General features: G+C 44.2%; 1 protein-coding gene across 1 annotated transcript in view; it reads right to left on the reverse strand.

Moving 5' to 3' along the window:
• RGS3 (regulator of G-protein signaling 3) overlaps positions 1-9,309 on the reverse strand; it is a 130,996-nt gene extending 121,687 nt beyond the window's left edge. Inside the window, 1 exon segment of the mRNA XM_011950097.1 lies at positions 9,163-9,309. The gene's annotated coding sequence lies outside the window, so the exon portion shown is untranslated.
• Between the last annotated feature and the right edge of the window lie 5,187 nt (positions 9,310-14,496).

Here is a 14,496-nt window from a genome sequence, read left to right on the forward strand (position 1 = left end):
CTTTAAACATTAGGATATTAAAGGCATTACGAGTTCCTTCTTTTTTTAACAGCTGCATTGGGATATAATTAACATATCATACATTTCATCGATTTTATTTATTATTGAGATGGAGTCTCACTCTGTCACCCAGGCTGGAGTGCAATGATGTGATCTCAGCTCACTGCAACCTCTGCCTCCCAGGTTTAAGTTATTCTCCTGTCTCAGCCTCCCGAGTAGCTGGGATTACAGGCATGCACCACCCACACCTGGCTAATTTTTTGTATTTTTAGTAGAGACAGAGTTTCACCATGTTGGCCAGGCTGCTCTCGAACTCCTGACCTTAGATGATCCACCCACCTCAGCCTCCCAAAGTGCTGGGATTGAGCCACTGCGCCCGGCCACACTTCACCAATTTAAAGCATGTAATTTTCTTTTAGTATAATCACAGGATTCTGTAATCAACCACCTCTAACTAATTTTAGAACATTTTCATCCTCTCCTAAAAGAAATCCCATATTCTTTCTCAGTCACATCCTATTCCCTTCTCCCCTCAGCCCCTGTCAACCACGAATCTGCTTTCTGTCTCTAAGGACTTGCCTATTCTGGATACTTATGTAAATAGAATCACACAACACATCGTCTTTTGTGATTGACTTCTTTCACTTAGCATAATGTTTTCAAGGTTCACCCATATTGTAGCACATATCGGTATTTTATTCCTTTTGTGGCCAAATAATATTCTATTGTATGGATATACCACATTTTGTTTATCCACTCATCTGGTGATGGATATTTCAGGTTATTTCGACTTTTTCGCTATTATGAATAATGCCGTTTTGAACGTGTGTGTACATATGTTTGTGTGATCATGTGTTTTCATTCCTCTTGGATTTATACCTAGGAGTAGAATTGCTGGGTCAAATGGTAACTCTACATTGAACTGTTTGAGGAACTGCCAAACTTTTCCAAAGTGGTTGCACCATTTTACATTCTGGCTGGCAATGTACAAGGGTCCCAATTTCCCCTTAACTTCTTCAATGCCTGTTATTGTCTCTTTTTTTATTATAGTCATTCTAGTATAATTGTATCTCATTGTAGTTTTAATTTGCATTTCCCTGATAACTAATGACATTGAGTATTTTTTCATGTGCTGTTAGCCATTTTTCTTTGGAAAAAATGTCTATTCAAATCCTTCACCCATTTTTGAACCAGGTTACTCATCTTTTTATGGAGATTCTTTCTTGCTTTCACTTTTGTATCACTTGCCTAGAGGGAAGCCAGCTGCCACATAATAAGGAAGCTCAAGCAATCCTACGAACAAGTCCATGCAATGAGAAACAGAAGCCTCCTAATTACAGGTAGCAAGGAACTGAGGCCTCCTGCCCAGAGCCATGTGAATGAGCCCTCTTGGAAAGGGACACTCCAGCCCCAGTAATGCCTGCTCGGACAACTGCAGGTAGGCAGGCAGGCAGGCAGGGAGAAAGGAAGGAGGGATGGAGAGAGGGAGCAGGGAAGGAAGGGATGGAAGAGGCAGGGAGGGAGAAGAAAAGGACCGAGAGAGGCAGAAAGGGAGGAAAAAAACAAAAACCAACTCAAAAAACTTAAAAAACATATGTAGGGGACATCCATTTCTGGGATGACAGATCCACTGAGGAAAACTAGAAATGCTAAACAAAGTATGTTAAAGCATCTTCTTAGATAAACAAGAGAGAGAGGAGCTACCAGGCAGGATCTAGGGGGATGGAGGACTGTAGAAAGAAGCCTAGTGTTTTTCTGGGCTAATTTTCCCCTGGAGTGTTTTCAAATTCCAGAGGGCTGATTGAGAGATCAAGAGGCTGAGGGAGTTTCTGCCTGCCTCTCAGGGCTAGAGGAATAGGAACTAGGGACCAGGGCCCAACGAGAAGCAGGGTTCTTCTGAGCCCCACATTTTGCGTAGGGACCCTGAAGGGTTGCTCCATGGGAATGGGATGAACTGTAATCAGACACAGCTCCTCTAGGGACTACAGCTCGACTTCAAGTACTCTCAGTCCTAACACTGAATTAAGACTATCCCAGTGACCCTAAGCACCTGACAAAAGAAGGTGTTTTTGAAGGAAAGTATCATCCTAGGTCTGCATTGGGAAGAAAATAATAATAGTAACAACTCTGTGCCTGTACTGTTTGTTTGTTTGTTTTGAGTCATGGTCTCACTCTGTCACCCAGGCTAGGGTACAGTGTCACAATCATAGCTCAGTGTAGTCTTGACCTCCTAGGCTCAAGTGACCCTCCTGCCTCAGCCTCCCAAGTAGCTAGGACCACAGATACATGCCATCATGCCCAACTAACTTTTTTTATTTTTTGTAGAGATGAGATCTTACTATGTTGCCCAGGCTGGCCTCAAACTTCTAGGCTTGAGAGATCCTCCCGCCTTGGCCTCCCAAAGTGCTGGGATTACAAGCATGGGTCACTCACCACTCCCAGCCATGTGCCTGTTCTTTGTTATAGACACAGTACGCCTACAATGTAGATCCAGAAAGGTTGAAAGAAAAAGGATGGAAAAAGGTATGTCAGGCAAATATTAACTGAAAGAAGCATGGGTAGCTATGTTAATATCAAGAAAAGTAGACTTTATCCCTACTAGAAATAAAGAAGACTTCACAACAATAATAGACTTCATAATAAAAATTCCAGCTCACCAGAAAGATAATAATTCTAAATCTGTATGTTGTTAATATAGCTTCAACATATGTAAAGGAAAAACTGACAGAACTGCAATGGAAAATAGACAATTTTATAATCGCAGTGGGAATTCGAATATATCTCTCTTAGTAACTGACAGAGAAAACAGGAAAAATCAACAAGGATACAGAATGTTTGAACAATATAAAGAGCAAACTTGACCTAAACTTGACATACACAAACAGCACTGCACCCAACTGCTGCAGAATCCTTTTCAAGTACGCACAGAACATTTATAAAAACTTATTCTCTTTGGGAGGCCAAGGCAGGCAGATCACATGAGGTCAGGAGTTCGAGACCAGTGTGGCCAACATGGTAAAACCCCACCTCTACTAAAAACACAAAAATTAGCCAGGCACAGGGGTGGGCACCTGTAATCCCAGCTACTGAGGAGGCTGAGCCAGGAGAATCACTTGAACCTGGGAAGGGGAGGCTGCAGTGAGTTTACATTGTGCCACTGCACTCCAGCCTGGTGACAGAGTGAGACTCAATCTCAAAACAACAACAACAACAAAAAAAAACTAATTCTATGCTGAGCCATCAAGTAAATCTTGATGAATTTCAAAGAATTAAAAGGATGGAGGTTATATTCTCTGACTAAAATGCAAAGTAAATATAAAAATATTACCAGAAAATCCCCAATATTTAGAAATTTAGAAACATACTTCTACTAACCCAAGGATTGAAAAAGAAATGACAATGAAAATTAGAAAATATTTTGAAGTAAATGATAAAGAAAAAACTACATTATCAACATAAGTCTTCTGAATACTAGAAATGTTCAATTTTTGACTCTGGTGAAAGTTACAAAGGTATTTCCTTTGTGATAAGTCACTGGATTGCACATTATTGGGGGGGACACTTTTCTGTCTGTCTGTATAATATTTCAAAAATTTTCAAATGTTTAAAAAGAACATACAAAGCAGAATGGGAAAAGTGGACAAAGGGCTATTTACAGGCCAGAAACTTTGAGGAATTTCTGAAAGCTCCCGAGCAGATGGACTCTGAATGACACAAAAGCCAACAAATACTGAGGAGTATGACCAGCAAATGATGAGTTCCTGAGAAACCGTTGGATAGGCTTCCCCAGCCATGCCAGGGAATCTCCCAGGCTCAGAGCAGCAGGAATGGAAACACGTGCCAGTCAGGGGCAGCTGGCAGGGACACACTGAAGGCCTCCAGCTCAGGGCCTGACCGTGCACTGCCCAACACACCACGCAGCTGGCTGGCATCTGTTCCCAAGCTTCACTCTCACTACAGAAAATGAATTATTTATCTCCATGGCTTCTAAAGAGAGGCAGAGACAGGAGTGGAACCGGCCCCAGCTAACATTGTGCCAACACAACAAACATGAAGCAAAAAAAAAAAAAAAAAAATGTTAAATGTCGAGCAAATCAACGACACTCCTAAGTCTACTCTGTCTCCAGAACCACATCTTCCCAACTTCCCTCTGGCAAATCAGGGACTCCAGGCAGTCCTCTAGAGCCTGCATTTATAGCTTCTCCCGACAGCTTTCATGTTGCAGGTTTACAGGGGGCTGGCATTTCTAAAGAGAGGTGCGTTGTGTCACCCAGTGTCCACGGCCACCTGTGGACCTCAGAACATGTCCAGCTTGCCCATCATCTCCAGACCCAGATATCCTGTAGAATTCTCTCTCCTGACCACTCACCACATCCAGGTGACTAGAGATCCCAAGCAAGTTAAAAATTTGGTTCAGAGACCCCAGGTCTCTGATTCATCAGTCAAACTAATAAGTTGGTATCCCTTCAAGATGATATTTTAAAACTATTTATCCAACATTTTTGTGAACTTGGGTTTTTTATTTTCTATATAAAATAGTATGCCTAAAATTCACATGGAAACTCAAGGGACCCAGGACAGCCAAAATGATCTTAAAAGAGAAGAAAAAAATTGGAGGATTTACACAACCTGATTTCATAATTTACTACAAAGCAACAGTAATCAAGACAGTGTGATACTGGAATGATAATAGATAGATCAATGGAATAGAATTAAGAGCCTAGAAATAAGCCCGTGGGTCTATGGGCAATTGATTTTCAATAAAGGTACCAAGATCATCCAACAGAGAAATAATGGTATTTTCAACAAATGGTACTGGGACAACTGGATAGCCACACAAAAGAATGAAGCTGAACTCTTACCTCATACCATACACAAAAATTAACTCAAAGTGGATCAAATACCTAAATGTAAGAGTCAAAACTACAAAACTCTTAGAAGAAAACATACAGGTAAATCTCTTGGTAACTGACAGAACCTTAGATTTGGCAGTGAATTCTGAGATACAACACAAAGTACAAGTAACAGAAGAAAAAGTAAATTGAACTTCATCAAAATTAAAAATGTTTGGGGTTCTGGCTGGGCACAGTGGTTCATGCCTATAATCCCAGCACTTTGGGAGGCCAAGGCAAGAGATTGCTTGAATCCATGAGTTCAAGACTAGCCTGGGCAACATAGGGAGAACTCATCTCTACAAAAAGTTTTTTTTACATAAGAAAATTTAGCCAGCTATGGTGGTGCAAGTCTGTAGTACCAGCTACTCAGGAGGCTCAGGTGAGAGGATCGCTTGAGCACAGAAGATCAAAGCTGCATGGTCAAAAGGGAGCCATGATCGTGCCACTGCACTCCCGCCTGGGCAACAGAGCAAGACCCCATCCCAAAAAACAGTTTGGGGTTCAATGAACACTATCAAGAAAGTGAAAAAACCCCACAGATTGAGAGAATATATTTGCAAATCAGAAATCTGTTAAGGAGCTTGCATCTAGAATATATAAAGAAATCTTACAACTCAATAATAACAAGACAAAGAGCCCAATTTTAAAATGAACAAAAGATCTGAATACATTCTTCTCCAAAGAAGATATATAAATAGAGCACATGAAAAAGATGTTCAACATCATGGGTCATCAGGAAATGCAAATCGAAACTATGATGAACATCAATTCACACCCATTAGGATGGCTAGAATTAAAAAGTCAGATAATAACAAGTGTTGGTGAGGATGTGGAAAAACCAAAACCCACATACACTGCTGATGGGAACATAAAATGATACACACACATTGGAAAAGAGTTTAGTAGTTCCCTAAATAGTTAAACACAGAGTTACCATAGGACCCAGCAAATCTACTCCTAGGTATATACTGTGTGTATATGAAGAGAAATGAAAACATTTGTCCACACAAAAACTTGTTCACAAATGTTCATGGCAGTATTATTCACAATAGTCAAAAGGGAGAAACAACCAAAATATTCATCACCAGATGAATAAATTTTTAAAATGTGGTATATCGATACAATGAATACTATTCAGCCATAAAAATGGATGGAGTACTGATATCTGCTATAACATTATGCTAAGTGAAAGAAATCAGTCACAAAAAAACACATGATTCCATTTATATGAAATGTCCAGAATAGGCAAATCTAGAGAGAGAGAGAATAGTGATTGCTTAGGGCTGGGGACAAGGGATAACGGCACAAGCTAAAGAGCATAATATCTCTTTTTGAGGGAATGTTCTAAAATTGTGCTAATAGTTACACAACTCTGTGAATATACTAAAAACCATTGAATTGTATGGTTTAAATGAGTGAATTGCATATATCTGAATTATATCTCAATAAAGCTGTTACAAGAAAAACTAGCAAATATCCTAATCAAAAGAAAATACATAATCCTGGAGAAAAATATTATGTATACCTATAATGACTTCACATTACATCAGTTTTTACAATAAAGAAAAAAAATCCCTCTAGAGTAGCTGGATCCTAGCTTCAACTTGCCTAGTCCCTTCCCCTGAAGTAAGGCCACCTCCTCAGAAGGCAGTGTCTTTCAGTTAATGTCACTTGAACATATCCCTTTTGGGGGACAAGGGGTTGTGTTCATGTGTACACACAAATATATATACATATCATGCAATACTCTCCCCAAAGGGAATTCGGATCAACACAGTTTTGTCTCTTTATATTTCCATAGATGATTACGCTCTCTTTACATGTCCGTGTTCAGGAAACTACCAGCTAAGCAACATCTTCACCTGGTTCTACCAAGGCAAAGTTCACTGTAGAAGGCCAGGGGCTACCTACTATGCTAAGGAAAGGCCAGTGGACTGAAAAACTTAGCCAAAACCTTCACAGTAAAAGTGGTCCCCATTGGCTACAAAACTGACGCTGAATCCATAGCTTCCAAACCTGGATGACAGTCAGAACACTCTGTGGCTTCTTAAATGTTCATATTCTCAGGCTCCACCCCAGATCTATTAAACCAGAGTCTCCGGAAGAAGATTCTAGGAATCTGTGTATTTTTAACAGGCTCCCCACATGTTTCTGATATTTGGCCAGGCTTGGAAACCACCGATAGGAATCTTTGCTCATAAGCAGATCAGCGAAGATCATAGTGGACAAAGAAAATCAGCAGCCTGAAAGAGCGGCACCACGACAAATGACACCCAGGGAAACAGAGCCAGTGCAGGAAACAGGAGAGAATTTCTCAAATACTCTCATGAGAGATGTGAGAGGAGCCAGCACAAATAAGAGCAGGTGGCTTCCCACCCCACCCAGGCTCCTGCCTGCCTCCTGCACACTCAGGTCACAGCCACTTCTTCAAGCAGCAACCTTCCCGGATACCCATCGGACTCAGCCCTGAGGCCATGGCTGGGCAGGAAGATCCACTCCCTGCTGGGCCTGAACCCTCCCCAACTTCCCAGATCTGGCAGGGAGATTAATCCAATAGAAGAATATGGACTGATGCAAGGAAATATTCACATCAGGCCACTAAGGAAAACATATGGGTTACAAAATTGTCCATACAAACTTGATCTCAATTGTATTGAAATTTGATGTTTAAATACACACACACACACAGAGAGAGAAATAGGTATGGAAATAAGCATGGAAGGATATAAATCAGAAAGTTAACAGTGGTCTGTCTCCCTGGGAAGTCAGATTACAAGTGATTTTCACTTTCTTCTTTTAACTAAGTTTTCAGCAGTAAACACATGTTACCATGGTAATAAGGAGGAAAAAAGCAAACATATTTTTACTTTTTAATCAGGACACAGCTAAGGTAAGAGGGCCTCACAGCTCCCTGACACCCTTTCCTGACCACTCCTAGCCCAGCCAACGCAGATCATCCTGGAAACTACCCTTGTCTCATAGAGCCCTGCATCCCAATGGGGTTAGCAGGAATTGCCTCCTAGGCTGGGGCATTAAATGAGATAATGCAGGTAAAACACTTGACATAAGGAATGGCAATGGTAATCAACAAATGATGGCTAGTTAATTGCCCTTTATCTTCCACCAACTGGACCAGAGAATTCCTGCTGCCAGACATCAGGCAATTTCAAGGGGCCAAGCCATTGCTCTTCCATCATTCCCTCTACCCCTAGGGAAAAAAAAGCAGGTTGTGGAAAACCAAGTGTGTTGGGCAGGAGTAAGCCTGATAGAAGAGCCAGGAACCCCAGGGAGGGACCAACTCCTTGGGCAGTCTGTCTTTGAAAGCTGGGCAATTTCCAGTTATGTTGCAATAATAGCCCCAACCTTTAGAAGGAAATTGTATGCAAGTTCAAACAAAAATGCACTGGACGGGTCATCTCTTGAAGGCTTGAGCTCAGCTACCAACTCTGCCACTGGCTCATGGAAGACTTCTTAGTTTCAAGTCTTCACAGAGGAAAAATAACCCCTCTCCACAGACGGTTGCAGGACCAGTGAGGAAATGAAGGGCTACCCTCTAGGTTAGGGTTGTTACCTTTACTATGGCTATTGGGAAGGACAGGTTTGTCCAGGCCTTTGGGCAGCTGCCGCCCAGCTGTTATTTGGGGGAACTCAGTCTGCTACCTAGGGGCTTGTGAGTGAGGCCTACTGTTCATTTCTTTCCACCTCAAACCCTGAGGCAGCCCTGGGACCCTCCTAAGGGATTGTTCTGTCTTGGAGGAGAGAATTCTCCCATCTCCACTGTGGCTCAGATACCCAACAAAGTCAGATTGCAGCCTCCAAGGTGAGCCTGCAAGGCAGCAGAGCCAAAGGGCCCAGCACCTGTCCTCTCCCTGAGCCAAAGGAAAGTGGGTGAATGAGATCTCCTATTGCTATAACAAGACCTTGATTTAACCTAAGCTGCTTGCTAATGAGAAACTCAGTGGTGACAACCCGACAACCCGGGTCTCTGAAAGATTAACTAGAGTGTGATTATTCCAGCCAAGTGAGGCAGAACCAACTGCAGATGGCACCCATGGTCGGACAGCAGGTGGTGTTCAGCAACTTGCTTGGACTGAGCCTGTGCCCTGAGCTCCTCCTGGGCAGTCACAGGAGAAAGGGGCCAGAGAAGGTGACCCCAGATAGAAAGAGCACCTGCTCCCAGCCTCGCCTGTCACCACGAGGGGCTGCATTTCCGGGCGCTGGGAACAGGGTGAGGCAGCCCCTGCCGCTGGCCCCAGCGGGCACTTACCAAAGGTGGCGAGGTAGAAGGACAAGTCCGGGTGGGCACGCTGGCTCCCGAGGGAGACGCGGTGCAGGGAGCGCTCCATGGCGTCCCACTGCGACTTGGACAGGAGTGCCTGCAACCCAAGGCGGCTGTGTTGCTCCCCAGTAACCGAGGCAGCAGGCTCACCGCCCCCTGCACCGGAGTCTCCAGGGCGGGAGGAGCGCGAGCCGGAGGCAGGGCTGCCCCGCGCGTTGGAACGGCCCGGGCGCGCCCGGCCCTGATTGGCCCGCGCAGGTTTGAATGGGGAGAGTTCCACCTGCCAGAGCAGCGCCGGGCCGGGGTGGGAGAGGCGGCGCCGCCGACCCGCGCTGAGCAGAGAGGGCAGCCACCCCAGGAGCCAGCAGGACCGTGCGGTCACCCCGGGGCTCCCGGCCCCAGCACGGCGCTCCCAGTTTGAAGGGCCAGTCCCACGAGAGGCCCCAGTCCAGGGTGCCCACTCTACTCTGGGCAGGCTTGGCCTCTTCGTCCAGCTCTCCTAGACCAGCAATTAGTCGGGTTTATAACCTGCTTTGAAGCTCACACCTATAATCATTAGATCCAAGCAAAGGAGCACCCGATGGTCCAGGGCAATGAGGTTTGGAGAAGTGTTCTCTGCGCTTGGACAGGTCGCCCCCCACCACGCTGCATCCCCTTCCCAAACCCTGTGTCCTGGATCACTCACTCTCTTGAGCCTCCTCTTGAACAAGTGCTGCCTGACACAGGTCCAGATGGGAGCAGCTTGCTCCAACCAATCTGATGGCCCCCCATCCCACAGCCTGATGCCATCGGACAGCAGGACAGGCCCACAGCCTCTGAGAAACAGGAACGCACAGGAAACGGAGGGGATGGGCGAATCCCCCAGCCTGGTGCAGTGAGGCAGAGTTGGAAGGTCAACCCCTGTGCTGCTTTGTCGGCAAACATTTACAGGACACCTCCGGGTAGCAGTTTCACACCAAGACATCTGCTCTGCAAATCTCTGACTGTTGCCACTGTGGGAAGGAAAGCTGTTAGTCTTGTAAATCTAAAAATGGGAAGTGTTGGTATTTGTCCCTGTTCCCCAGACTTCATCGCCAAGTGGATATTTGTGGTTCAGTGATCCACTCAAAAACAAGATGGGGAGATGCAAGAGAGAAAGTGGAGAGAAGAGTTATGTGTTGAGTACCAGATGCCAGAGGCTGAGCTGGGCAATTTACACACATCATCTCAGTTAATCTTCACAGTATGTCTAATAAGTATTAGCCCCAATTTACCAGGAAGAAATCTGAACCTCAGGCAGAGAAGACAGGTGACATGCCCAAGGTTTGTACAGCTAGGAATAGGCACAGCTGAAATTTGAACCCAGGCCTGTCTGCCCTAAACACCACTGTCCTATTCTTCCTTGGCCTCCACATCTGCCCCATGGCCAACAGCAGGTGCAGAGAGCAAACGCCACAGGGTCAGGTGGCCACCAGTGAGAAGCAGAAACTGGAGAAGGAGCCCTGAATCCGCAAACTGGTGATAAGTCACATAAATGCCATAGGATTGTTTGAATCCTGGCACTTCGTGAAGTCCTGCCCTGCTCTTTACTGCACCCGCCACCCCGCTCTCCCCCTCCAACCCCGGTTACACACACACACAGTGAACACTGTCTTTAACAAGAGCAGGTCCACTCTTCTAGCCTCAAGCCAATGACAGATGGACTTACCTGCACCCTGGACTTGGGCATGCCTGATCCTCTTCCTGGCTGGAAAAGTTTGAGTTCACTCATCTCTTCTGGGTAGAGTGATGTCAGGGCTCAGTCACTCCATCCAACCAGGGAATATGGGCAACCTCAGGCTCAAGCTACAGGATGTAGACAGGACACTGAGCACAGAGACGTGGCAGACCTGCAGGAGCAAGATGGGAGCATGAGTTTGGCCTGAAGATGCCCCATGCAAGGGGTGTTTACTCCCAGGAGGAACTAGAAAGCATGGTGTTCAGGAAACAGAGCAAAGCAACGCCCACAGGGAAAGAAAAGGTGATGTGCCCAAGATGACAGTCACCTCTTCACAACTTTGCCAAGGACCACTGTAGAGCCTCCTCCCAAAGGGGAGACTATCTTGGACTCAGGAGGCTGTGAGCAACCTGCAGGTGCAACACTCAGGAGGGTGAGATCCAGAAGGAGAATTGGGCAGAGGTGTGCTGTCTGAATGTGACCTAGGAGAGAAAAGACTGAGGCCCACACTGGGCACTTACACCCGGTAATGGGAACAAAGATCCCACTGCTTTGTAGGTCCCCTCCTGATTCCTGCCCCACTCAGCAGCTAACCTATTCAGTTGGAAGATTGCAAGGCCAGCCTGATCCTGAGCTGGCCCCTCTGGTGATATCACCTTCACCACCACCAGTAAGGGTCCTTTACTTAGTAGCATGCTGGAAGTTTCCTTTTCCTAAAAGAACAGGTCGATTAGCCTTTCCTCAAGAGATGGAGGAGAGAGGTGAGTGGGAGTTTGGGCAGGGCACTTCAGGAGATACTGGCCCTATTAACCCATACTGCTGTCCACAAGCAACATCCAGAAAGGCTCATGGTCATGGCCCTGCTTTCCCCAAGAAAGCAGGAGAGTTTGACCAAGCCTGGCTTTCTCACATGTCCTGAGCATTCTAGCACCCCCTGGGGCTCTTCCACCTCACACATGTCCACACACGCTCCACACATACATCATCATACCACACACATTATAACAATAATACACTCTGTGCATATACACATACCTTAACGTATCCCATGTACACACACAGTCACATCATATGCACATATACACATACATAAACACACTACATACACACCTCACATACATATACAAACACACCCCACACATTATATATGCATCCTATGCATATATATAAGCACACACATCACAGAGACACATGCACACAAAACACATACACTACATATATACCATATCCATATACACAGATTGATTTGAAGCACTTAATAAAGTATTAAGCAATGATGTTAGGCATTTTGTTTTTTTTTTTTTTTTGAGATGGAGTCTCGCTTTGTCGCCCAGGCTGGAGTGCAGTGGCACGATCTCGGCTCACTGCAAGCTCCACCTCCCAGGTTCACACCATTCTCCTGCCTCAACCTCCCAAGTAGCTGGGACTACAGGCGCCTGCCACCACACCCACTTAATTTTTTGTATTTTTAGTAGAGACAGGGTTTCTCTGTGTTAGCCAGGATGATCTTGATCTCCTGTAATCCCAGCACTTTGGGAGGCCAAGGCGGGCGGATTTTAGGCATTTTTTTAAAGACTGACTATATCTGGAAGAATAAGGAATACGTGAGTTTTGAAAGGAAGGGACTAAATGGATTTATTTGGGTGCATTTTCATAATAACTCTTAAAGAAGCTTAGTAACTTTAAGATATCATCTAGCCCAATAATAACCAAGAAAACTTAGAAAAATAATAATAAAGGGAACTTGGACTACCAGATGTTAAATGGTGTTAAGTAATATAAAACTAGAAAATAAAACTAGAAAGAAAAGACAGATCAATGGAATAGAGTAGAAAGTTCAAGGGGATAATTTATTTAGAAAATAACAAAGATTTAAAGTGTTTTAACTAAAAATTCATTTCAAAAAGTCAGAAGAGGAATAAGCTAATTCAGAAGAAAAAAAAATTTTTTTTGAGATAGTGTCTTGCTCTGTCGCCCAGGCTGGAGTGCAGTGGCGCAATCTCGGCTCACTGCAACCTCCACCTCCCAGGTTCATGCCATTCTCCTGCCTCAGCCTCCCGAGTAGCTGGGACTACAGGCACCCGCCAATACGCCCCGCTAATTTTTTGTAATTTTAGTAGAGACGGGGTTTCACCTGTTAGCCAGGATGGTCTCCATCTTCTGACCTTGTGATCCGCCCATCTTGGCCGCCCAAAGTGCTGGGAATACAGGTGTGAGCCAGTGAGCCCGGCCAGAAGAAAATTTTAAAAGGAAATAAAGTTAAAGAGGTAGCAGTGAGCTGAGATCGCGCCAGTGCACTCCAGCTTGGGCGACAAGAGTGAAACTCCATCTCAAAAAAAAAAAGAATTTAAAATGTTTATAAAATATATGGCAAATATGTACAAAGAAATCTTATAAGTCAAGTAGAAAAAGACAGATGTACCAAAGAACATGAATAAGCATTGTACAAGAAAGGAAAAATAATTGACTAATGCATAAAAAGAAAACTACAAATAAACAGCGTTAGGAAAGAGAAAGAAAGCCAAGATACAAAGATACTTTAAATTATAAGAGAAAAGCATTGCAAACTGGCTGTATAAATTTGCAAATTTTACAATTAGCAATATGCAAAATTTGAACCATCTTTGCATTTCTGAGATCAATGCCAACTTGATCATGCATACATTGTGGGATTTGGTTTGCTAATATTTTATTACTATTTTTACATCTATAGTCATCAGTCAAATTGGTCTATGTCGGGATTTTTACCTTTGACCTTTTGTCTATAGTTTCCTGTTTCTAACCTTATTTGGTTTTTGTCTTTGTCTAGTTTCCTACCTAGCGCTGACAACCCTTAATTTTTTTCCTAGGTTCTGAAATAGCCAAAATTGCATTGGCATCATCTGTTTCTTGAAGGTCTTACAGAATTTGCCTTGAAAACTACCTGGGTTTTCTAGTAACCAAGGAAATAAAAAAGAAAAACAATCTGGTCACATCATTTGCTTTCAGAAAGTTCAAGCATTTGTATGTATATATATGAAGCAACAAAGATGCAGAGTTGTTAACTGAATCAGGTTGCTAAGCTAGTAAATAAACAGTGGGGAAACAAAAAGCCAGCTCCCAGCAAGAGAACCATTATAGAATACCATCTCTCCCAGCAGTCCTCCTGCTCAGAGTGGCGTGGCAGCAGTCTAGCAGGACTGAGACTTCTGTGGCTACTGACACATTAAAGTTCAATTCAACAAGTGTTTGCTAAGCACCTATGGAGCTGAGCCTTGTAACTGGGCACTGGGGACACGTATAGCAGTGAACAAGATGGAGTTTATAGTCAAGTGGGAGATTGGGTGAGCATTACAATAGAGGAAACACAGCAACCTCCAGAAGCACAGAACAACATTTCACTTAATCTGGGGAGCTAGGCAAACCAAGATGATAAAGGAGATCGGGGAAGACTGTCCAAAGAAAGTCACCTGCAGGATGAGTTAGCCAAGTATAGGAGAGGAAGGAAGGGTTACAGGCAGAAAGAACAAAACATTTAAAGGCCAGAAAGTGAGAGGGGATGTTGTACGTTTGAGGAACTGAACAATGGGAAATGTGGCAGGGAACTTAGAATGTGAGGGAATCAGTAATATGCAAAAAGGCAAACA

This window comes from Colobus angolensis, unplaced genomic scaffold (genome assembly GCF_000951035.1).
Source record: "Colobus angolensis palliatus isolate OR3802 unplaced genomic scaffold, Cang.pa_1.0 Scaffold301, whole genome shotgun sequence".
Classification (NCBI taxonomy): domain Eukaryota; kingdom Metazoa; phylum Chordata; class Mammalia; order Primates; family Cercopithecidae; genus Colobus; species Colobus angolensis.